Below are 25,851 nucleotides of genomic sequence, written 5' to 3' on the forward strand. Positions count from 1 at the left end.
TTGTCCCGGGACCCCTCAGGTGCTCTTAAGGCCTTCAACTGAGTGCGTGAGCCCCCGAGCATTTTCAAGGTGCACACTTGAAGTAATCTCCCAACTGTGTGGCTCGGTGAGTCACATGACACCAGTTCATGAGGGGCAGCTCAGGTCCCTTGGTAACCTGGTGGCCAACGGTTAAGTGTCCAGTCTCTACTAAGGCCCAGTAGTGAAACAAAAGCTGTTTCTCAAAAGGAGAGTGGTTGCTGAAGAGGATGGCAGGGCTTTGTTCTAAAATCCAAAGGGCCTCTGCTGTGATTCGTCTATGGGGCCTCCCAAAGGCTCCAAACAGCATCACTATCTGTCACTGTCACCTCGATGCCATCGGGTCTGCTGGGTCATGTGGCCCAGGTGGCAGAGCAGCTTGCACGGCAGCCCGGACCTGCTGCAGAGCTTTCTGTTCTGGGCCCCACTCAAAAATAGCAGTTTTGGGGTCACTTAGTAAATGTTCCAGATGGCACACCCAAATGAGGTATATGTTGTCTCCAAAATCCAAAGAGGCCCACTAGACATTTTGCCCCTTTTTTATGGCTGTAGGAGGGGCCAGATGCAACAACTTGTCCTTCACCTTACAAGGGGGTATCTTGACATGTCCCTCACACTGGACCTCTAGAAATTTCACTGAGGTAGAAGGCCTCTGAATTTCAGGCAGTTGTATTTCCCACCCTCTGACATGCAAATGTCTTACCAATAAATCTAGAGCAGTTGCTACTTCTTGCTCTCCAGGTTCAGTGAGCATAATGTCATCCATGTGGTGGGCCAGTGTGAGACCTCGTGGGAGGGAGAGGTGATCGAGGTCTCTGAGAACTAAATCAGGACACAGGGCTCGACAGGTGATATACCCAAGGTAGGACAGTGAAAGTGTGTTGTCGGCCCTGCCAGCTGAAAGCAAATGGCTTCTGGGGGTCTTTACTAACAAAAATGCATTTACCAGATCAACCGCTGCAGGCCAGGTAGCAGGGGATGTGATGTGTTCATTTGCTCAAGCAATGAAAGCACATCTGGTGTAGCAGCTGCAATGGAGTAACCACCTGGGTAAGCTCATGATAATCCTCTACCATTCTCCAAATCCATTTGTTTCTACACAGGCCACACAGGCAAGTTGAGTGAGCATGTGGGGGGACCAGCCCTATATCCATCATGCCCTTGATGGTGGCACTGATCCCTTCAGTCTCTCCAGGAAGGCAGCTTCGCTTGTGTCTTACTGTTTTCCTAGGCAGAGGCAGTTCTAGTGGTTTCCACTGGCCTTTCCCACCATAAGAGCCCTCACTCCACGGGTTGGGCAGCCAGCGTGAGGATTGTGCCAGTTGCTGAGTGTGCCCCTGCCAATCACACATGCCAGAACTGGGGGAAAACACAGAATGGGTTCAAGGACACCCTGGGCCCACTGTGAGGAGGACCTGAGACAAAACTCCACTGGTCACCCATCCTCCATAAGCCCCTGCCATGGTGGCAGACCAGTGATGTGTGGCTCTCCCAGAGTTAGTGTCAGTTCAGACTCAGTGTCCAGCAGGCCCTGAAAAGTCTGATTATCTTCTTCTCCCCAGTGCAGTTACCCTGGGAGGGCAGGGCCCTCTGGAAAAGGCTGGGAGGATAATTAAGAATATGAATTTTTGGCCTGCTGCTGGGCTCTTTCGTCAAGGGGACTGGCCTGCAAATTCAAGGGGTTCTGGGCCTATACATTAGCTCAACTCTGGGAATTGATTGAGAGGTCATGATTCAAGTTAGACTTTTGTTCACTAAACCCAGAACTCTTCTGTTTTTATATATTGAGTAGGAATTAAGTAAACTGCCTGTTTGTTTCTCTTCTAAGAACATAATCAAGTAGCCACCTCCTAGTTGATTATTGCTTTGACTCTGCTGTCTGACGGTAAACTTGTCTTACGGTATTGCCACCTTGTCTTTGGCAACTTAAGTGCCACCTCTTGGCCCCTGCCACTCCAGGATTCATTTTCTCATATGTTTCCCAATTCAGTGGACACAGTCCCCACTGTAAGTTGGCCTGCAGAGAAGCACAACCATAGAGCTCCTCAAGGGTGCCGAGTCTCCCCTGGCAAACCTGTTTCTCACAGGTGTGGTGAGAGGTGTGTCCTCTGGACCCTCCTGGGGTGGGGGAGAATACAAATCATTGCAAATTTCTGATTATTGTGCCACTTGGTAATAAATAGGTGCTTTGGCAACAATGGGGAAGAAGCTGTCAATTTTCTAAGGCTTACAGGAGAGGGCACATTCATTTCCACTGCAATCAAGCCATGTAAACCATTTAACACCTTACAGAGACATGGCTTCAGATATTTATATTAGAAAAATACTAAGATCATGGGAAGGATGCCCTCAGCGACACTGAAAGATGCAAGGATATGGTCCATTTCTCAGCATGACAGCACATCGTCCATCGGGGGAAGCTCCTCTCTCACCGTCAAAACTCTCTGATTCCCTGAGCTTGGCTTTCAGGGTCCTGGGAGCTGGAGGTGGCATAGACAGGGCAGGGAGTGAACATTCAGAGTCTTCTCTGAGGAAAAGGCACTTGTACAAAGTGTGCCCAGCAAGATCAATAGGAGAGGATGCAGAGACCCTCACTCACCAGGGCCCCCAATTCACAGAGCTTAGCACTGGAACAGAGGCATGTCACCTGCACTGGCAGCCCCACCAGCCCCCACCAACCCAGCAGCTCTGTCTGCAACATTTCTGAGGGGATCATTCAGGTTCTTCTAAAATACCTCCAGGGACAGGGAGCTCACTACTTAATGAAGGTGTCTATTTTATGGCTGTACTGACCCATTAAAAGACTCATTCTCTTGTTGAGTTTAAATCTAAAGAGTCTATACACATAGATACACACACACACATACATGCATACACGTAGACATGTGCAGATATTGCACACACATTTGCATGCATATAAGAATACACATGTACATACATATACACACATAACACAAACGTGAATACTACACACATAGATACACACATTCACATGAGTGTAAAAACACATACATTCATATATGCATACACATAAATGCATACATGCATAAACACATGTATACATACACATCTTGCAGAGTTGATTCACTTCTATCAATTCTGCTACTCACAGTCTATTTCCTTTTCTAAAAATATCCATTCTGATATTGGAAGTCATCCTCCCAAGACTTTTTTAAAAAAGAGGCTTTATTTTCTAGAGCAAATTTTGGTTCACAGAAAATTGAGCAGAAAATACAGAAATTCCCATATACTTTCTGCCCCCACATATGCACAACCTCCCCACTGTCAACATCCTACCCCAAAATGGTACGTGTGTTACAATTGCTGAACCTACATTGACACATCCTCATCACCCAGTGTGCATAGTTTACATTAGGTTCACTCTTGGTGTTGTCCAATCTATGGGTTTTGATACATGTATCCACCATTATAGTGTCATACAAAATAGTGTTACTGCCCTAAAAACCCTCTGTGCTCTGCCTATTCATCCCTCCCTCCCCATTAACTCCTGGCAACCACTGGTCTTTTTACTGTCTTCATAGTCTTGCCTTTTCCAGACTGTCATACAGTTAGATTCATACACAATGTAGATTTTTCAGATTGGCTTCTTTCACTTAGTAATATGCATTTAAGTTTCCTCCATGTCTCCTCATAGATTAGTAGCTCATTTCTTTTAATTGCTGAATAATATTCCATTGTCTGGATATACTGCAGTGTATTTATCTGTTCACCTACTGAAGGACATCTTAGTGGCTTCCACGTTTTGGCAATTATGAATAATGCTGCTATAAACATCGTGTGCAGGTTTTTATGTGGACGTAAGTTTTCAACTCATTTAGGTAAACAGCAAGGAGGGAGATTGCTAAGAATAAGATTATGTAAGAGTATGTGCTGAGATTGGTAAGAGTATGTTTAGTTTTGTAAGAAACTGTCAATTGCCTCCCAAGTGGCTGCATCATTTTGCTTTCCCGTCAGCAGTGAATGAGAGTTGTTGCTTCACATCCTCATGAGCATTTGGTGTGGTCAGCGTTTTGGATCTTTGCCATCCTAATAGGTGTGCAGTGGCATCTCACTGTCATTTTAATCTGCAGTTCGTTAAGGACATAATGTTGAGCCTTTCCATATGCCATTTGCTCTCTGTACATCTTTTCTGGTGAGATGACTGTTTCAATTTTTGCCCAGTTTTTAATCAGGTTGTTTTCAGAGAGACAGGGTCTCTCTCTGTTGCCCAGGCTAGAGTGCAGTGGCATCATCATAGCTCACTGCAGCCTCAAATTCCTGGGACTCCAGTGTTCCTCCTGCCTCAGCCTCCTGAGTAGCTAGGACTACAGGTGCATGCCTCCATGCCTGCTTAATGTTTTAAAAATTGTTTTAGAGGGCCAGGCACAGTGGCCTGAATCGCACCTGATTCACACCTGAATCGCAACACTTTGGGAGGCCAAGGGAGGAGGATTGCTTGAGGTCAGGAGTTCGAGACCACCCTAGGCAACCTGGTGAGACCCTGTCTCTACATAAAATATTAAAAATTAGCCAGATGTGAGACCCTGTCTCAAAAAAAAAATTTTTTTTTTAATGAGGTTTCACTGTGTTGCCCAGACTAATCTCAAACTCCTGGCCTGAAACAATCCTCCCACCTCAGCCTCCCAAGTCCCTGGTATTATGGGCATGAGCCACCATGCCCAGCTAATCAGTGGTGGTTTTTGATTAAGATTGTGTTGAATCTATACATCAAGTTGGGAAGAACTAATATCTTGACATTATCGAGTCTTCCTCTCCATGAACATGGAATATTTCTCCATTTATTTAATTCTTTGATTTCTTTTATCAGAGTTTTATATTTTCCCCACATAAATGTAATACATATTTTGTTAGATTTATACCTAACTATTTATTTTGGGGGATTGCTAATGTAAATGTCATTGTGGCTTTTATTTCAGATGTTAATTATTCATTTCTGGCATATCATAAAGCAATCAACTTTTGTATATTAACTTTGTATCTTGCAACCTTCCTATAATGCTTATTAGTTCCAGGAAGTTTTCTGGTTTATTCTTTTAAATTTTCTACATAGACAATCATGTCACCTGGATACAAAGACAGTTTTTTATTCCTTCCTTACCTATATATATATATATATATATGTGTGTGTGTGTGTGTGTGTGTGTGTGTGTGTATATATATACCTTTTATTTCCTTTTCTTGTCTTATTGCATTATCTAGGACTTCCAGTACAATGTTGAAGAGGAATGGTGAGAGGAGACATCCTTGCCTTGTTCCTGATCTTAGTGAGAAAGCTCCTAGTTTCTCACCATTAAATATGAAGTTAGCTGTGTGTTTTTTGTAGATATTCTTTATGAACTTGAGACAGTTCCCCTCAATTTTTAGTTTACTAGGAGTTTTCAACATGAATAGGTGTTCAACTTTGTCAAATGCTTTTTCTGCATCTATTGATATGAGCATTTGATTTTTCTTCTTTAGCTTGTTGATGTGATGGATTAAATAATTGATTTTCACATGCTGAACCAGCCATGTGTACCCAGGATAAATCCCATTTGGTCATAGTGTATAATTATTTTTAAAAATTGTTGGATTCACTTTTCTAATATTTTGTTGAAGAGTTTTGTGTCTATGATCATGAGAGATATTGGTCTGTAGTTTTCTTCTCCTATAAAACCTTTGTCTGGTTTTATATTAGGGTAATACTGGCCTCATAGAATAAGTTAGGAAGAGTTCCTTCTGCTTTTATCTTCTGGAACAGATTGAAGAGAATTGGCGTAATTTTTTTCTTAATGCTTGTAGAATTTACTAATGAACCCATCTGGGCCTGGTGCTTTCTGTTTTGAAAGATAGTTAATTATTGATTCAATTTCTTTAATAGATATAAGCCTATTAAGATTGTCTATTTATGTTTGTGTCTTTCAAGGAATTGGTTCATTTCATCTAACTTATCAACTTTGTAGGCATAGAGTTATTCATATTACTTTACTATTATTTTAATGTCTATAAGATCTGTAGGGATGCCTCCTCTTTCATTTCTGATATTAGTAACTTGTGTCTTCTCTCTTTTTTTCTTAGTTTGCTTAGCCAGAGGGCTTACCATTTTGTTGATCTTTTCAAAGAACCAGCTTTTTGTTTCATTCATTTTCTTTATTGATTTCCTATTTTCAATGTCATTCATTTCTGCTCTAATTTTTATTATTTCTCTTATTCTGCTCACTTACGATTTAATTTATTGTACTTTTCAATTTACCTAAGGTAGAAGCTTAGATTACTTTATTTTAGATCTTTCTTCTTTTCTAGTATATGTGTTCAATGCTATAAATTTTCCTCTAAGCAATGCTTTTGCTATGTCCCACATATTTTAAGTTTTACTTTCAATTTTATTTAATTTAAAATATTTTAAAATTTGCTCTTGAGATTTCTTCTTTGAACCATATTCAGAAGTGTGTTGTTTAATCTTCAAGTGCTTTGCGATTCTCCAGCTATCTTTCTGTTATTGATTTCTAGAGTAATTCCATTATGGTCTGAGAGGATAAGTTGTAAGATTTCTATCCTTTTAAATTTGTAAAAATGTATTTTATGGCCCAGAAGATGATCTTTCTTGAATGCCCCATGTGAGCTTGAGAAGAATGTGTATTCTGCTGTTGCTGGGTGCAGTAGTCTGTGAGTGTCAATTAGATCCAGTTGACTGATGGTACTATTGAGTTCAAGTGTGTCTTACTGATCTCCTGCCTGCTGGATCTGTCAGTTACTGATAGGGGGCTGTTGAAGTCTCCAACCAATGACTTTTAAAAATCTGTATTCAACAAATGCAGATCACTGAACACTCCTCACATATCGTAGACATTTATTTATCCCAGAACTATTTACTGAGCAGCTGTGTCTCAGGCATGTTTCTTGGCATTGGGACCTAGTGATGAACAGAATAAGTGAGGTCCTGGCCCTCCTGAAGCTGATGTTCTAGTAAAGGATGGACAAACATGTAAGAAAAAATTAATAAACATCCATCTGGATGCTTGTATGCAGACGTGAGGAAAACTGAACAAGGCAATGGGAAGGTCATGATGTTCTAGACAGAGGCCAAATGAAGGAAGGAGGCAGCCATGCAGGGGGGACGTTCCAGATGGGGACAGCATGTGTTGTTGGGCACTTGGTCCAGGGCAGGTAAGAGGGAGGGACAGTTGGCAGAGAGGGTGCCAAAGGCCAACAGGCTGGCCAGGGAGACCTTGAGGCATGGTGGGGGATCTGGAACCTACTCCGAGTAAGCAGGAGCCTTGGAGGTTTCTGACAGTCTCATTAACCCTTTTGGAGACAAGTGGGCCTGCCAGGCAGGCAGGGAGGGTGAGGATGGAAGCCAGCAGGCCCGCGGGAGGTGGAGGGTCACAGAAGGGGATGAGGCCGTGTGGAGCAGGAGTGGCCTTCTCTCTGGAAGGGTGTGAATGCCACACACAGCTACATCATGGTTAAAGACAAGGAGGAAGGTGACCAGAGGGAGGATGGTTGACTTGACTAGAGAGACAAGAAAGCCATTTTGCAATAAAGACAAGGCCAGTATTTTCCCTACATGACTTGCGTGTATTTTTATATAGACACTCCTTTAGAAGTATATAGGTTTGTGTATGTGTATAGGTGTCCTGGGAGGGGAGAGATGCCAAGCATTTAAGGAGTCAGACTGAGAACTCTTCTCCACTGCCGGAGGAAATGTGAGATGGCTCAACCCCTTGGGACAGAAGATAGCAGTTTTTTAAGAAGTTAAACATACCACCTATGACTCAGCCATTCCACTGCTAGAAGAAATGAAAACACATGCCTATGTGAAGACTCGAACATGAGTGATCGTAGCAGCTTCATTTGTGACAACCCCACACTGGAAACAGCCCAAATGTCAACCAGCTGACGAAGGGATAAACAAACTGTGGCACACCCGTGCAACAGAACGCTACTCAGCAATGAAAAGAAACACGTGACCGACGTGTACAATAGAAGTAAAGCACAAAGTCGTTAAAACAGATGGGAGAAAAGAACACCTACTGGATGGTTCCATTTACATAACACTTTGGAACATGCAGACTCCTGTTTCATGGCAGGAAGCAGCTCGGTGGCTTCTCGGGTCCAGGGAGGCACCGGGAAGGACGGCAGAGGGGCACGAGCCCATGCCAAGGGCAGGGGCAGGTACATCACCCTGATCGTGGGCTGCTGCACGGGGCTCTGCTATGCCAAAACTCGTCAAAGGTATAAAAAAAGTAAGGACAGCACTTTATTTAAAAAATGAACATAACATGTTTTTGTGAATATATGGATTTGAGAGCCAGAAGAAGGGGTGAGCATGATTTCCATATCTCTTTGGGAGTCAGCATTTGAAACAGCACCTCTGCTTTGATTCAGCCCTACTCTGCCGCCTCTCTGCTCGGACCCTTGTACATCTGCCCTGCGTCAGTCAGGACAGGCCGAGGAACAAATCCAAAGCAAGAGCCTCTTAAACACCAGTTTAATGTTTCAGCCCAGATTCATCACTTTCGCTCACAAAAGTTCCCATAACTCGTTGATCAAAACTAGATACAGTCATGTGTATCTAGGGATATGTTCTGAGAAATGCGTTGGTGGGCGATTTCGTCATTGCGTGTACATCGTAGCGTGTACTTACACTAACCTGAATGTGCTTCATCGAAGCGTGTCAGCCAGGACGTCCTCTGCACGTGACTTCCCCCTGCCAAGCCGCCGGGCACCCGGCCTAGACAGCTCAGAATCACATCACAGCCCTGGTCTCATGTACTTTTGATTAAGGACAAATCCACAAGCTCCAGAAACCCAACAAGCAAATAATATTAATGATAAGGCTGGCATTCTCTGCAAACATTGAAAAGCTTGACTGATATGTTTTTGCCAGACAAAAGAACACCCAGGTCTCACGGAGAAAGGCCAGAAAACTGCGATTTTCCTCAGGAAACAAACTGGGGTTCCTCCAGCAGTTGGTTATGTGTGAAGTTCGGGGCCAGGCACTTGTCCACTGTGACCACAGACCCCTCAGTCATGCCTCCGTGGAGGGTCTGGGTCTGGACAGCAGGGTTCTCGAAGCATTTTTGAGATGTGTGAGCTACAGAATGCACCTGTGAGCTGTTGTGCTTTATCCTGCCAGGTGGACTCACTTAATGGTGACCGTTTTAATATCAGGGAACACTATTTCCGGGGTGTTTCAGCTGAGCCTGTCTCTCCCACGAGGATCCTTCCTGTCCACTGGGGTGGCAGGGCTGTGGCTCACAGGCTGCTGCTACCCCCTCATCAAAGGGCACAGGGACCTCAAAACAAAAAGAAAACGAGGTTACTTTGGGATGACTTAGTCCCTCATCAACAAATGACAGGATTTGAAAGGACGATTGCCAAGCCCTGCAGCTCTCTCCACATCTCAGGAGACTCCTGCCGACTCCCGCTCCACCTGTAAGGTCACATTTTCTGGGGCTCCACTAGATCTGAGTGGGGCAGGTGCTGTCAGAGTCACCTGCTCCAGGACAGGCTGGGATGCAGGGATGGGGTCCAACGCCCTTCCTTTCCCACTCACCCCTGACTGTCTCTGCCTCCGTACCCCCAGTAGGACGGCCCCAAGAGGTTAGTCATAGGAGAGAAACTAATGCACGGCCCAGGATAACTCACCTGCTCTTTTGCACAGAGTGCTTCTTAAACTTTTCCCACACTCTCCTTTGCTAGGACTATTCAGCCACAGACAAAGTGGGTGCCTGACAGTTCTGCAGAAGGCAGGGGCTGTGTGTATAACCAGTGTGTGTAATTTGGTCTGAAAAGTATGTCACTTTCCTCCGTGATTGTATTGGTAACTCAGGGAGAGTCTGGCCCCCTGCACTACGTGGACCTGGAGAACGCTGTACACCTGGATTCTGGCAGCTCAACCTCTTTAAATTCTCATCCTTTTCTAATCTTTGTAATGTGGTAATAGCAACCACCTGTGACCTCTTGGTGGCGGCTCCTCCGAGAAGTGTAAGAGCAGTTGCCCGATGAAGACTGGACACGGACGAAAGCCCAAATCAGGGCACTTACTCTGGGAGATTCTGCCTAGCCAGGGTCTGGCTGCCCAGCAGGGCAGGGCCCCCTGAGTCCCCTCACCTGCATGTCCAGGTGGTGCCAGGCCAGGTGTGCACCCGGGGTTTCCTGGAAGCAGTCCGCCTCAGGAAGCACATAAGACAGGAAGGAAATCCAGACCACCCCACAGAGCTCGCGGGCTGCCCTTGGCATGCTGTCAGCCACAGGACGTGCTAATGGAGACAAGCGCCTTGATTCACGGCTGCTGCCTCAGAAATCCTCATCCCACGGAGGAACTGACCTGCTGCTGCCTTCCTGGTTGGACGAAGTGATCTCCATCCATCTGTTTTGTGTAAAAAAAAAAAAAAATTCAGGAAGTACATGAGTTTGGCATACCTAACTAAATAATAATGTGTTTAATCTTTCTTGTTTCATTCCAGAAATCCTTCAGAAGGACGCCAGATTTTACAGAGATTTCATTTGAATGCATTTCATTTAATCTAATCACTTGTGGCAGCATTGTATTTGTTCTATAGAAAGCAAGCCAGACGCCCATTGGAAATCCAAGTGCAAAGTTGTCCTACTGGGACGAAGCCACAGCACGCCACAGACACATCCTAGAGCAAGCAGCTGTTCCAGTTTCTTACCCCCGTCCATCCTGCCTTTTGGCCTAATCTCCTTCGAAGCAATTTTAAGGAATTAATGTTATGCTGTAAATTCTACTGGGTTAGCAGGGCCTCTCCTACCTTAGTGGAAAGATAATGGCACTGGGCTGAGGTGGCCAGGGGCACATGTAGCTGCAGCTTCTCGGATGCTGAATCCTGAAGAATGTGTTGAGAATGGAAATCTCAGCATTGAATCCTCCCTCATTTAACAGTATTAAACCTGTTAATGCTGTTGAAGCTCTGTGATAGAGTTTCCTGGGAGAAGGTGGCTCCCTGTCTGGAAGGACAAGCGCCTCCCTGGGTCTGGTCCATCCTATTCCACACCTGGGCACCGCTGAGCCCCTGGGGCTGAGGCTGGGCCTGTGGAGCCGGAGCCCACCTCTCGGCTTGGGGCTCATGGCTGCGTACCGGGTTCAGGTTGGCGTCACCTTCTGGACAGGGAATGCTCTGGGGCCTCCATCAGTACTTGGCACCGGGTACAAATGACACGAGGTCTGAGCCCCTACAGTCCACGGTGGGGGAGGCAGGAGTAGCGAATACAGGTGATGAAGGGGGCCTACTGACAAAGCCATGGGGGGACCAGGGGGATGGAGAGGAGGGAGAGAAACTCTTCCTAAATGCTCGTCCAGGCTCAGAGGAGACAGTTTTCACATGGGGCCTAAAGCACGATCAGGGAAGAGGGAGAACTGGCAGGTGGAAGAAGGACGGGACGTGCCATGTCCTGCAGCAGTGCCCTGGCACCTGCACTGAGCCTCTGAGCCCCCGGGCACATCCGAGCTTAACCTCGCCTTCTCTTCCCTGGGGTGTCTCTGAACCCCTCAGGCCCCTCGGTCCACAGCAGGGCTGTTGTACTTCTAGGGTGACGCGTCCCACACACTAACACCACCCTCCCATCAGGGCAGAAAGTCCACGTAGACATTGTCTGTGTCCTCAAAGGTGCTGGAGACCAGGCTGGTCATGACATGGGCTGTGGCGCTAGACTCTTTCTGTGCCTCTGTTTGGCCTCATCGCCTTTGCTTTGGGGGGTTTGCGGCGTCATCTGATATACAGTGTAGGGTGGGGCTGGGGGAGGCGGCAGAAGTTCGGAAGATGCAGGTGACAGGGAAGCCCAGCCTCACCTGCACAAGAACGCACACCCGGGTGTGGCCGGGTGTGGGTGCTGCAGGGGCTCTCAGGAGGTGGGTGTGGGCGTGTCCACCTGTGGCTGTGCTTTGTGGGGTGGGAGGACTCAGGTTATGAGTCTGACAGTGATGTGTGAGGCTGGGTGAGGAAAGAAAACCCTCCATGTGTCTGTCAGTCATCTGGGCTACAGAGACTTCAAGTGCCAGCTAATCACATCCTAACAGAGCTCCAAGAGGGGGAGGGGCTGTTTCCCATGTGGCACGCTGCCGATGGGGGACATGGGTACGATCGACAGCAGGTCTTGTCCCTCTGAGGACATGTAGAGCAATGCACAAGGCGCTCAGTTGGCCCAGAGCTGGGACTACAGCCACAGCGGCCCCGAGCGCACAAGCCACATTCACGGCTGTCAGTGCTGCAGACCAACCCAGGCTCGGGGAGGGTAGAAAAATGCACGTGGCCCCTCCCTTTCTCCAAAGCATCTCAGGTACTTCTCTGTCGTCACAGGCAACAGCAGGGCAGATTCAGATGGCTCTGGTGACCCGAGGTCCTGCATGCTCTGGGACAAGGAGCACAGCAGGCTGCCAGTGAGTGCCCAGGGCCAGCGCCTTCTGTGCATGCAGGCCCTCCACGCTCACTCTTGGCTGGACAGCCCAGCAACCTTCCAGGGCCAGCCCCAGAAGGGCAGCAGCCCCTCCCTGGGTCACAGAAGGTAAATAGCACATTCAGTGTTATCCGTAAATCCCCAAGGCCCTGGACTGTCCTGTCTGCCAAGTGGACTCTTTGTTGCTTCTCCCCCTCCTCCCCCTCCAAAGCAAGCCCATGCGAAGCAGCGGCCAGGCCCCTGCCTCCCAAGAGCGAGTCAGAACTCACTACCTGCAGCCTCTCGGATCTTAGAGCAAAAGCTGGGAGAGAAACAGGCTGCTGAGGGGCATCCTGGGGTGCTGAAGCCCACCTAGCCAACTGTAATAGACCGATTGTCCCACCAAGCAGCTGTAGGGGGCACAGGGACACACTCGAGCAGAGCCTGACACTACTCTGCAAACCAGGGCTTCTCGGCCATGCCACTATAGAGGCCAGATACCTCTTTGTTGCGGGGACTGTCTTGTGCATGGTCGGAGGTCAAGCAGCACCATGGATTTCTACCCCCCTGGATGCCAGTAGCACACTGCTGCACCCCAGCTGGGATAGCTAAAATATCCCCCAACATTGCCAGTGTCCCCTGGGGGAAGAGTCACCCTGGTTTAGAACCACTGGTGTATAAACCGACTGTGCCCTAAAGCCGTGAATTGAGTGTTAGGACCCGGGAACCTAACTGATTCTCTTGGGCACCTCACTACTTTTTCCAGATCTTCAGATCCTCACCTCATTTTCAAAAGAGTCCTAGGCCTACCAAAACTCCTACAGTAAAATTCAGCTTACTAGAACTTATTCATTGTGCTTAACTGAAACTGTGTGCCGGTTGATGGATAAGTTCTGGAGATTGCTGTGCAGCTTGTACCTGCAGTCAGCAATGCTGTATCGGACACTTAAAAATTGTTAAGAGGGCAGATTGTAACAAGTGTTCTTACCAAAATAAAGTTAAATTTAAAACAAGTAGCTTTTTAGCATAGCAAAGGCTGGAAAAGTCCCTGCAGGAGTTACCCTTCCCCACCCACCTCTCCTAAATGCAGTCGTCCAAGTCAGCCTTGCCCACGCCAGGCCTGCTAACACCCTGGCGTTCCCGGGGCTCACCGGGGGTGCAGGCACAGCGCCTCCCATGAAAGTCCCTTGAGAATTGTGTCATGGCCCAAACGTGAGGCCCTGGGTAGCCCCAGGGTGAGGACTGGTACTCAGATACTATCAGACTCTTCAGAAAATTCATACATTGAGAGTCTCATACACAAAACATTTGGGCCTTCATTTTAAGCTGGGCTGCTCTGTGTCAAAAGACTGGTCTTTCTTATAAACTCTGAAGGGCTCTCAGGCTCTCTGTGAGCCTCAAGTAGGTGGTTATGCAGACATGGGCCCTGGGAGGTGGTGAGCCTTGGGGAAGACTGAAAATGGCTGAAGCTCACCCCTTTCCCCCTTTGGTTGCATAACCCTCACGTTGTCACTGTTAAGGACTGACCCAGGCAGGGTGCAGTTGCTCACACCTATAATCCCAGCACTTTGGGGGGATCACTTGAGCCCAGGAGTTTGAGACGAGCCTGGGCAACATGGCAAGATCCTATCTCTACAAAAAATAAAAACTCAATATAAAAGAACGGACATAGACGAGAGAAAATCGCTCCCCACTCCTCCACAAAGGCACAGCCTTCACACCCAAAGACCATGTCACTCTGCTCTCCAAGAAAGAAACGGCAGGCCATATGGGGCCAGCTGCCCTCCCTCATTCCTTGCAGCTATTGTCATCAGGGGCGGGGGGCGGGGCATTGCTGTCTCCCCAATCCAATCCTGAGTTCCCTAAAAGGAGAATCCTCCCTTCTGGCCAGATACATGCCAGGGCAGGGCAGGGGAGAGCCTTTCCCAGCAACAGAGGGTGATTAAAGGGATTGGGGTCGCAGCTCCTGTCTGCATCCACTCTGGCTGCTAGAACAAAATACCATAGACTTATATAAACAACAGACACTTATTTCTCACAAATCTGGAGGCTGGAAGTCCAAGATCAAGGTGCTGGCAGATTCAGTGTTAGGCGAGGGCCTGCTTTCTGGTTCATAGATGGTGCCTTCTAGCCACATCCTGACATGGTGGAAGGGGTGAGGCAGCTCCCCAGGGCCTCGTTAGTAAGGGCACTAATTCAGTTCATGAGGACTCCACCTCCATGACTTCATCAGCCCCCAAAGGCCCCACCTCCAAATACCATCACACTGGGAGTTGGGGTTTAACCTATGAATTTTGGGATGACATAAACATTCAGACTGTAGCAGCTCCCCACCCCCTTGATACGGACCTACACAAAGGAAACCACCACCACTGGTGAGTTCCAGCAGGTTCTGCCTCATTATCCCCCACCCTGGGCATGAAATATTACTAGAATGATTACAGGGCTGAGAAGGACCCTGGGGAGAAGATCCCTGCGTGTCTATCCACCAGGGGCTCTGAGCTCTGCAGAGGGAAATGAGATGCCCAATTGGAGGCAGCTTCTTGGGCAAGCATATTAAATACCTTTTATGACCTAGTAGCCTTGTTAAGTTTCACAGGTCCATCTCTGAGGCTCTCACTGTTATTTTTCATTCCTTCTCTCTCTCTGAGTTCCCATAAAGCCCTCAAGCTGTCTCAATGATCCACTCAAACTTACATGGTTTGGATTCCCTGGGCTGTCTGAAAAATAGCTCCTTTGAGTGAAATCCTTCTACCTCAATTCCCAAGTATGCCTTAAAATCAAGATGGGGCCTTCTAGTTTCTAAATGCCCCATCCATGTGAAGTGTCATCTAGTTGGCTTTTATGACCATACTATTCGATTTGATTGTGTTAGGTTATCTAGAAGTCTTCAGGTTTCTAGTAAAAATATACTGAAGCTTGGTTCTTGGCATTTTTCTTGCAAAATTCTTCTCATCTATTACTTGGATGCCTGGTGTGCCTTCAGTCATACACATTTCCAATGTTTCTGTAAACTTTTCCAGAGAAGTCTGTTGGGATGTGCTTTCATGTTTCCATCCCACACTTGTTTATCAAAAATATAGAGTCTGTGTCTTTGTGTGTGTGCACGCGTGTGTGCACAGGCTTGTGTAGGGGCGGGGAAAGAAAGAGTGAGAGAGCAGTCTGAAGCTCACAGGTTATTACAAGCAATGTTGGCAATGCCAACAGTCTTATGCAGGTGTTGTCTGACACTGGGAAATCTCATGAGAAGTCAAAATGGAATCTGTTCCAGTTATTTTTGCCACATGACGAATCACCCAAAACTCAGTGGCTTAAAACAGCAAGCATTTTGTCATGATTGTGGAACCTGCGGGGCAGGAATCTGGGCAGGGCACAGCAGGGAGACTGTCTCCACTCCACCATGTCTGGGCCTCCGCTGAGAGGACGCGAAGGCTACGATGATTTGCTGGTGAGGGCTGGAGCCATCTGGAGACGGGCTTGCTCTTATTGTGTTTGGCGTATTTGGCAGTTGGTGCTGGCTGCAGCCCGGGATGGTGTGTCAGACACCAGCACATGGCCTCTCAACACGCATGAGCTTGGGCTTCCTCACAGCATGGCTGCTGGGTCCCAAGAGTGAGAACACGGCCTGCCCTTGACCTCACCTCAGAGTCAGGTAGCAGCGTCACCACTGTGCTCTGTCTGTGGAGGCTGTCACAGGTCTCCCTGGCATGTGGGAGGGGACACAGTCCTGTCACGTGACGAGGGGAGTGCCAAAGCCACTTTGTAAGAAGTAGACATATTTAGAAAATTCAATTTGTCACATGATCTAAAGTCCCTGTTCAGCACTATAACCTTGCACACTTTCCTTGAGTTCAGTCAGAACGTTTGTCTGGTGCAGCTCCCTCTGGTTCAGTACTTTTTAATTAAGTACTAAAATAAATTCTGCTGTATCTTTTCTCCCTGAGGAGTCTTGCTTTCTGGCTCCCACTAGGCAGACGAGGCAGCAGCCGGGTGGGCCAGGCCTGCCCATACGGGGCTCCCCAGCCCCACCAGGCAGAGCCCCGCACCTTCATCTCCTTGTTTTGGGAGCGAATGAAATGATCAGTTTCTTTATGTTAGGGGGGCATGAACCCCCTGAGAACCTGCTGAAAGTCGCATATCCATGCTCCTCCCAACTTTGCAATTCCAGGGGTCTCACAGACCCTGAAACCATCTACAGACCACTGATGAGGACCCTGGGACCCCTTCACGTTGGACACCGAAGGTCTCCCTGGAGCTCTGGCTCCTGCTCCAGGTTTGCTCACAGCCAGCGGCAGGCAGGTGGCCTGTCCCCTGAAGGCAAACACTTCTTGCAGCCAAGGGAAAAAATGCCTCAATCTTGCTGTGAGTTGAGGACCATTGTCTAGCAGGGGTGGGGAACCTATGGCCTTGGGGCCACATTTGGCCTCTGGATCCCTGAGTGCAGCCTTTTGACTGAATCCAAATTTTACAAAACAAATCCTTTTAATAAAGGGATTGCTTCCATGAAGTTTAGATTCTATCGAGGGGCCGCACTTTTCCAAAAAGACCACATCCTGCCACTTTCTTTTCCAACATAGTAAACAAGTGACACTGGAGTATCACTCACACCAAGACTTCTGCTTTCAGAGAAGAAGGCATCGTGGCCAGTATCTGCATGGTGCCACAGTCCGTGTTGAAGCTATATTGACTGTGAACTAAAATAAAATGTTAAGGCGCCCCCACAGCTGACTGAATGGACCCCCTCTTGGCCAAGGGGATATCCTAAAATTGAGTTGCTGGCCATGAGGAGGGAGGTCAGACATGCCTCATCATGCATCCCTTCCCCCTCTTGTAGACGTCCTTTGTGACTCACTCACAGGCCTAAGGCTATGCAAGACAAACCTGCAGGTCCTCAATTTACACAACAAATCACCTGAGTCTGGGTATATGTTCCCTGGCTTATCTCCGGTTAACAGACTTCCTTATTTTAGCTTAAAACATTCCAAGTCAGACAAAGCCTCATTTCTTTAACCAGTTACAAATCAGAGAGTTTTTTACTCCCACCTGTAACCTCTAAGCCTCCACCCTTTGAAATTCCCTCATTTTGGGGCCAAACCAACGTACACCTTCCATGTGTTGATTTATGACTTTACCTGTAACTCCTGTCTCCCTGAAATGCATAAAACAAAATTGTAACCCAACCACAGAGAGTCCACTTGCTCAAGGCTTCTTGGGCGTGGCTCTGGGCCATGGTCCTCAAACTTGGCTCAGAATAAACCTCTTTAAATTATTTTGTAGAGTCTGGCTTCTTTTCTATTGGCATAAAGCAGAGCAGACAAAGGTGACATCTCCTGGGGGGGCCTGGCACTTGACAGGTATTGTTTCTTTTGATCCAGCAACACCCCCTAAGGCAGGTACTATTGTTACCCTCATTTTATAGATGAGGAAACTGAGCAGAAAATTCAAGGTGCTAGTTCAAGGGCACAGGGCTGGCAAGTAGAGGCATGGGAATGACGCAGAGAGGAAGCCGGGTCCAGCCCGTGAGTCCCAGCGGAGCGGAAGTCACAAGGCAGGTGAATATCAGAATCACCGCCCGCCCAGACTGGCTGCGTTAGTGTCTCCGGGCTGCCAACACCTGTCACTCAGGAAGTCTCACCCCGGTGGAGGTCTGGCCCCTGCCTTCCTGGGCAGCTGGGCTGCCCTCAAGGCTGCAGCACTCTGTGGAGGAGGAGGACAGGCAGAGGTGCTGGGCTGTGCGAGCCCCTGGCCCCCTCTCGGCCTCACTCCCCTTCTTCTCTGCTCCTCCCTGTCCTGGGCTCACCTGGCTGCTGGCCTGGGCGCAGGTACCGAGGACATTGTCACCTCTGTTCTCTCTAGCCAGGGCTTCATGGAGGGCCTCCCCGTCCTCCAGCTCAGAGCTCAGGCGTCTGTGGACAGTTTAATTTGTGTGACTTGTGTCTTAAGAGAATGTGTAGATGAAGTTGCCGATAAAAGACCTACAGCTCATTTGAGAGGTTGGGCTAGAGATACTTCTACCCTGGAAAAGAGAATTGAAGAGCCAGCTTGTGTGGGAGCTTCAGGCAACAGGATATTGACAGAATAGAGGGACAGGGAGTCTGAGGGGCGTTTCCACTCTGGGGCTGCCAAAAGGAATCCAACAGCTATTCAGAAAGGCAGGAGAAGAAACCCACGAGAGGAGAACAGCTCAACACAGAGGTGGCAGGCATGTCAGGTCCCTGGACCCAGCTGAGTCGGTCACCCCAGTATCTCTCTCTGTGTTCAAGTTCCAGTCACCACGTTGTCACCATATTTACTGTGTGTGCCGGCAGCTGGAAGCTGCACCTGGTGCTTTCCACCCAGCACATTGAGTTTAAATAAAATATGGGAAAACAATGTTTATTGTGGCTGCACTTCTTACAGCGCTCCTGCCCGGAGGCCAGAGAGCAAGGTGTTTCTTCAGGTTTGGAGCCTCTGAGATGTCCTCAGTAATTGAAGACAGGGCTGTTTCAGGGACTTGGAAGACATTGCTCAAGAGGTTTCCAGAAAATCATAGATGAGTATCTGGCTCTTTCATCTGTTTGCATCTTCCCTTATGGGGGGATAACTAGGCATGCTCCCATCCTCTCACCAGCCTTGTGCTACCAGGAGACGAGCGCTGGCTGAGCAGGGACACGAGGCTGGGGCTCTGGCTCACATCACCACCGTGACGAGGATTCCAGCAGCTCCCCTTTGCCGAGAGCTTCCTAGGTGCGAGCACTTCACTATGTGCTTGACGAATGTCACTCATTAGCCTCCTCTCAGCATCAAGATAGCTACTATCAAAATTCCATCTTGAAGAAGCCCAGAGAAGTCAGGGGACTGCCCAGGTCACGAGGCTGATGAGCAATTGGCCAACCCACTGTTTTATCTTCATACAGTCACTGTTGGAGTTTTGTAATCATCATTTTATGTAAACACCTTGGTGCTCATCCATGAAAGGACTCAAACAGATACACATCTGAACAGTACCTTCCATTTCCTGAGCACCATACTGGGATTACAACATTGCCATTTGGTTCTCACAACCAGGCAGTAGCGCCATAGTTAAAATTTGAACTCAGCAAGTGCCGGGCTCCAATCCAAGGTGTGCAGCTTTTGAGTTGATCACCCTGTGTCTCTTATTTAGCATCTCAGAGCCTCTGTTTTCTCTCTAGGGCTGCCTGGAGAATTAAATGAGCTGATGTACGGGCAAGACTTAGAACATTGCCTGGCTCCTAGCAAGCTCTCAAGAAACAGTTCTCAGCATCATTATCATCATTATTACGTTTAGATAATTATGTAGTCAATTTCACATATGAGGGAGCTGAAGCTAAGAGCTCAGTCACTTGTTCAAGATCAGCCAACTAATAAATGACAGGGACACCCAGCTCCATCTGTCCCCAAAGCTGTCTCGGCATCATGCGCTTCTCACAGACCACCCCGATGAGGCACTTCTCTTCCTGGAGCTGCTCAGGGCGGAGAGCTGCCCCTGCAGGAGCTCGTTCACACTGCCGTGAGCTCACCCGTCCGATCCTGGCCAGGTGCTGCGGCCCAGTGAGGGGAGAGCAGCTGAGCCGGTTGAGTCTGGTGACTGTGACAATCCAGCGCCCTCAGCCCCTTCTCCTCTGGCCTGCCGGCCCCCTCTCAGAGAGCCCACGGGCAGAGGTGCCCAGCAAAGCCTCCACCGCTGATAAGAGTGAGAAAAGCAGCACAGGGCAGCGGGCGCCTGTTCCTCGAGAGCGGAAGTCAGAGAAAGCACCCCCGCCGGTGCCTGCCTGTCTGCTGCCCCCGTCCCCACTGTTCTCGTGAACCAATCTTCTTTCTCTTCTGCCTTTGGTGAGGGCAACATTTTTGAAGATGTGTTTTAATATGTAAAATAACCCAATAGCTCAATGCACAATTTTTCTGTCTCTTTTAACTAGCTTGTTAACGTCTTCCTCTTTATTCATTATAGAGCTCCTATTCCTCTGTCCTTTCTGAAAATGCACTGCATATTTATATTGCTATAAACCCTCCTCTGCTCTTCCAGTAACTGTTTTCAGCATAACCAGAGAGATGCCCTTTCCCCATTAAAATTTTAACAGGGCATAGCTCTTAATTACCCTTTTCCCATCTCCAACGAAAAAGTTTCCAAACATAAAATAATAATCAAAAAGCTTCCAAGTGTAACTTGCTGCCTGGGAGCCAGACTCGACACAGATAAGGGCTTTGTGCTTTCCTCACCCTTGTTTCTTCCTTCTGAATATCTGAGAGCACCTTAAAGCCCTGGCATCGTGTGTCATGCGGGTTCATGTGGGTCAGGCCTCTGGCCAGGCTTCAGTCCCTTCCTAGATGTGCAGCTGGATGTCGTTGCAATAGTGTCGGGGAGGAAAGGTGCTCCCTTCTTTCTCTGAGCCGAGCCTCCCTGCAGGCCTCTGGCACCTGCTGCCTGTTGTCCTGACTGCCTCTACGTTGAGGTGGCATCGGAGAACTCTGGCCATCTTTATAAACTCATTTTGCTTCCTTTAATGTTCTGTTTGCTTTTGGGGCCAAAATATTGACATTTTTCAACAGATTGCTAAAGTGTGGGGATTAGCATAGGGTTTGTGACAAAGTCAAGGCTGGGCACAGAGCAAGGTCTTGTGGGCGCAGCCCAGCATTGCGGCCTCAGGTCGCTGCTGCCTGGTCTGGTGTCTCCATGCCCTCCCCTCTCCAGCCCGGGGCCTGGCGTGACCTTCCCTCTAAACTCCTCCTGCAACTGTCCTGTCAGTGGCTCTGCTGTCCCCTCGCAGTGGCTCATAGCGTCTACCAAACAGACGTCTACCAATCTCCTCCGTCGGCTGTCGAGGCGCCAAGGTGTGCCGTGCACGTCCGCCAGCCTTTCTCACTGGAAGCATGCCCACGATCTGGCCAGCACCTGCTTCCTGCTAGATGAGCCCATTCCACACCTCTGGCCCCTCACCCGGACCTGTCACCCACCAGCCCACACCTCTGCATTATCTCCACGTCAGCCCAGCCCTCGGGGCCCACGCTGACTGCCCTCCCACGGGGTCACCTCCTGCCCTACCGCTGATCAGTAGCAAAACTTCTCTCTGATTCATGATATCTAATGCCATTATGTTCAAAATAACAGGCTGTGACTTTTCCCCTTTTTATGTTTCTCTCTTAAAAAAGAAACAAATTCAATGCAATAAGTCAAATAACACAAAAACGCATAACAAAATTGAAGTACTGCCCATCCTCCCTCCAGTCCTGCCCACCCTGGGAACCAGTGTCTGTGGTCTGGAGAGCCTGCTTACTTCTGTGCTTTCCTGGAACCGTGTGCAGGGGCTCCCAGGTCACTGAGGGTCAACACCTGGTCTGAACATCTTTAACCGGTGACCACTATCTCCTGGGTCTCAGCCCACGAAAACGTCTTTGTGTTCGCCTGGCAGAGCAAAAATGTGTGATTGTGTTCAATCCTCTATTCTCAAAGCTAATGAGTTGCTAGCCTGCCTTTTGGTGTTGAAAAAAGCACATTACCCACCAAAGTGTGCAGGCTGTTTGGGATTCTGCAGATCGTGGTTTTCCTGGGTTATCAAGGTTAAGCTTTGCGTATCAAGTCTTTTTCCACCTGCTTCCCACGGTACCTGGACCAGCATGCTGTGTGCCTGGCCTATGCAAACTGACTGTAAATATTGCCCTAGGCAAGAAAAGCATTAAAACAGTAAATCTGTTTGGGTTTTCTTTTTTTTTCAGAGTCTTGCTTTGTTGCCCAGAGTGCAGTGGCATCATCATAGCTCACTGCAACCTCAAACTCCTGGGCTCAAGTGATTCTCCTGCCTCAGCCTCCCACGTATGATAGCTAGGATTATAGGCGAACAGGCATGTGCCTGAGTGATTTTTCTATTTTTTGTAGAGACAGGGTCTCACTCTTTCTCGGGCTGGTCTCAGACTCCTGCCCTCCACCGATCCTCCTGCCTCAGCCTCCCGCAGTGCTGGGATTACAGGTGTGAGCCACTGTGCCCAGCCAAGATGGTAAATCTGTTTGAGAGAAATGGTGCCATGGCCACCTCCTCTAGGATGCGTCAATAAAGGAGGCAACTTGATAAATGTGCACTTAGAGGTCACATGTGCAGCTTTACTTCATTTTAATGAAACCAATGGTATCCCTGTTTAATGTTGCTTTTTGTGAATCAAATCCTATTCCCTTTGGCTCTTTATAATTTCAGACACAATTTTCCATGACTTCTGATTGACCTTTAACTGGCAACTGATCTCAATTTAAGTTTTAAATTTTGTTTTCCTTTTGCCAAGCTTTTATGCTAATGTTCTATAAAACAATTAAGTCCCCTAGGGGAACCACTATCTTAATCATAACCCAGAAAAACTTATTTAACCACGTGTATAATGTTTTACAGTTTTTCTGTACGAGTGCAGTATGAATGAACACCTTCAAAAGTCTCTTTTTTAAATATTAGATTTCCAGACGATGATTCTTTAAGTGGAGTATAACTTGATTTCAGGGTGCATGTGTTTGTATAACTGTGAGTGTGTGAACACACGTGGCTTTTTCCTGATAGAACTCATGAGCTCTCACCTCTGTAACGTGACCATGTTCCGTGCATGTGCAGAGAAACGAGTTCAGACCCAGATCTTCAGAGCAGAGCTGGTGGCACAGCCTCGTCACAGACCTTGTACCCGGTCCCTTGATGTCCTAAGCACCCATCAGCTCCTGGCTCCTCACTGGTCGTCTGGGAGGGAGAGGGCTCACCCGGCTGCGGGTTGGACAGAGCAGACCCACAGAGTCGGAGTGTGCGCTCCAGCCGCAAGCCCAGCACAGCAGATCTCTGCTTCAGACCTATGCGTGTCCCCTAGGCTGGGGACTTAGTAGGTGTCAATAACCTTTTGTATTCTTCTTTATCACCTTCTCAAGAAGTTACCTGACTTCTGCAATCACTTATCAGGTCGCCTCATTGGCTTCTAATTGATCACTTCCTGGCTTCTGTACCACAGTCACTTTTTTTGGTCCCCATTTCAACCTCCTGAAGCAGAATCTTTGAAGGTGGGGCCCAAAATTTATATTTTATTGAATTCCTTAGTTGGTTCTTTACCCACACAGTTGGAAAGCTGAGAGCCCTGCATTGGTCCAGGTACTCTCCCAAGGCAAGGCAGGTAGATGTTGTGGATGGGAATCTCATTTGTTCACCTGAAAGAACTGTATTGGGAGCTAACTAGGTTCTAGGTATTTTGCAAACTTTTTAATATTCAGAGATGGGTAGAGAAAACATATCATAAAAACAGCAACCTAATCACCAGATATTGGTGAGAAGCATCCACAGTTTAGAAAGTGCTCTTACATTTGTCATCTCAGCAACTCAGTGAGGCGGATGGCATCCTTCCAGATGTGCAGAGGACAACACAAGGGTGGTAGGCAGCAGATTGGGGTCTTGGAGCCAGGCCTTTGCCACGCTGGCAGGGGCAGCACCCACAGATGTGGCAGAGGAAGTGGGGGTGAGCCTCATGGGCTGACGGGGGGAGGGCCAGGGCACCTTCCTCCACAGATCTGCCTCCCCCGGGTCATGACTTGTCAGAGCAAAGGAGGATTTTACTCCCAACAGTCAGGCTGTTTGGTCCGCCCCACCCCCGCATGGCTGAAGTGATTGGACGTTGGCCATGCAGAGGAGTCGCTGGGGTGAAAAGTGATCCCCCCAGGAGAGGGGAGTGTAAGCCACAGATGGAAATGGCAGAATGCTGGGGGAAGCTTGCTGAGGGACACAGGGAAAAAAACATCACAGAGATGCCAAATCCACATCCCACCTGGCTCAGGAATGTTGCTAATTTACTCCTGGTCCCAAGAGAAAACCAGCAAATCCATCTTTCCTTAACATAAACTTTGATCCCAGACAGACCTTAAATTGCATCCTTTAAAATCTGTTATCCTCCCTCAGTGTTGTCCCCCAAAATCAATCTGTGAGACTTTCCCTGGCTCGGGCAAAGTGTCCCTTGGCTAATTCTTACCTGCCTCACGCGGGGCAGCGCTAGGGAAGTGCTTGGAATGTTTACATCCATATTCCGTGAAATCCATGAGCATGATGGTTGTTAGTACTGGGAATTCCACAGCAATTTGTAATAACTGGATGCTTCAGGCATTAGCGGAATTCTGTCCTGGAAGGCAAATGTTTTGGAGATGGTTTTCTAACCATGACATCAGTGTTTGCCCAAGTCAAATTAAGAAAACGATCAGTCATATTAAATCCTGGAGAACTGAGACGGGAAAATTATCCATCGCATTTATCCACCCCACCCTTTTCCCAAACATATAGCTAAGGCTGGAATCACTGCAAATCTCATGGGCGCGGCAGGGGGATGGCAGGGCCTCGTCTTTCCCCAGCTCAACTGCACAGCCCACAGAGGCCCGAGGGCCCTGGGCTCCCTGGGAGCCAGAGTCTGCCCACTGGGGCTGTTCTCTGCTCAGGGGTCAGAAGGGCTCCCCCAGAGGGACCCCGACAGCCTGCACACTGAGCTCACTTCATTCAGCAAACGTATACTGAGTGCCTGCTATGTCTCAGCCACCAGGCTAGGCCCTCGGGTTACTGCGGTGAACAAAATAAACATGGCCTCTGCCTTCCCCAGTCTTTTATTCTAGAGGGAGCCTGGAAGGGCATGAACAGCCACCTGGCCCTGTGGGCGGGGGGAGTAGAGACAGAGGCAGCAGGAGAAGGCCCAGGTGTGGAACTCGAGCCCACCGGGCCCACTGCTGGATCTCTCCCGCTGCTGGGCGAGGAGGAGGGGCTGCAGCCCCAGAGCCTGGACACCAGGCAGGCCTGCTTCCTTCTGCACGTCCTGGCTGGCCGCCTTCCTTGTGGACCTGGGATTCCCAGCCTCGGCACCGGTGGCACTTGGGGCCAGGTAACTGCCACGAGGCCTGTCCTGTGCGTGGGGGGATGTTTAGCAGCATCCCTGGCCTCTGCCCACCAGAGATGCCAGTGACAACCCGGATGTCTTCAGACGTTGCACCCGTCCCCTGGGGGCAAGGCCACCCCCTACTGGGAGCCCCTGCTGCAGACCAGGCCTCCTGAGGAAGCCTTGGGAAGGGGACATGGGGGCAGGAGTGCCCCTTAGGGAACCAGGCCCCACCTGTCCCTGGAACCACATCCTGCACTGTCCACTTAGAAAACTGGGTGAGAAGGAAGCAGATCACATGGACTGCTGGCTCCTGTGACGTGGCCACTGGCGTTGCCAGGCTGGGCCACGGTCCTGCAGTGCCAGCGTGTGTTGTCAGGACAGCCGTCCTGCAGCGTCCTCTGGGAACGCACCGGCGGCCTCCCCCGAGGGCCTCCTGGTCTGTTTTGGACACTTCTGCCAGGTTTGGGGAAGGAAGGAAAACAGGAGTTAGCAAGCTTTTGGCCTGAGTTTTGTCTTTAAAATTTCCTCTCTCACTATAGCACAAGCACTTAGCAGCGTCATCCCATTTGGTTT

The 25,851-nt window shown here is 48.6% G+C and overlaps 1 protein-coding gene across 2 annotated transcripts in view; it reads left to right on the plus strand.

The window, feature by feature from the left end:
* Positions 1–25,851, plus strand: part of SH3RF3 (SH3 domain containing ring finger 3) — a 321,276-nt gene that overhangs the window by 275,203 nt on the left and 20,222 nt on the right. The window lies entirely within an intron of this gene.

Source organism: Lemur catta, chromosome 4, assembly GCF_020740605.2.
Source record: "Lemur catta isolate mLemCat1 chromosome 4, mLemCat1.pri, whole genome shotgun sequence".
Classification (NCBI taxonomy): Eukaryota; Metazoa; Chordata; class Mammalia; order Primates; family Lemuridae; genus Lemur; species Lemur catta.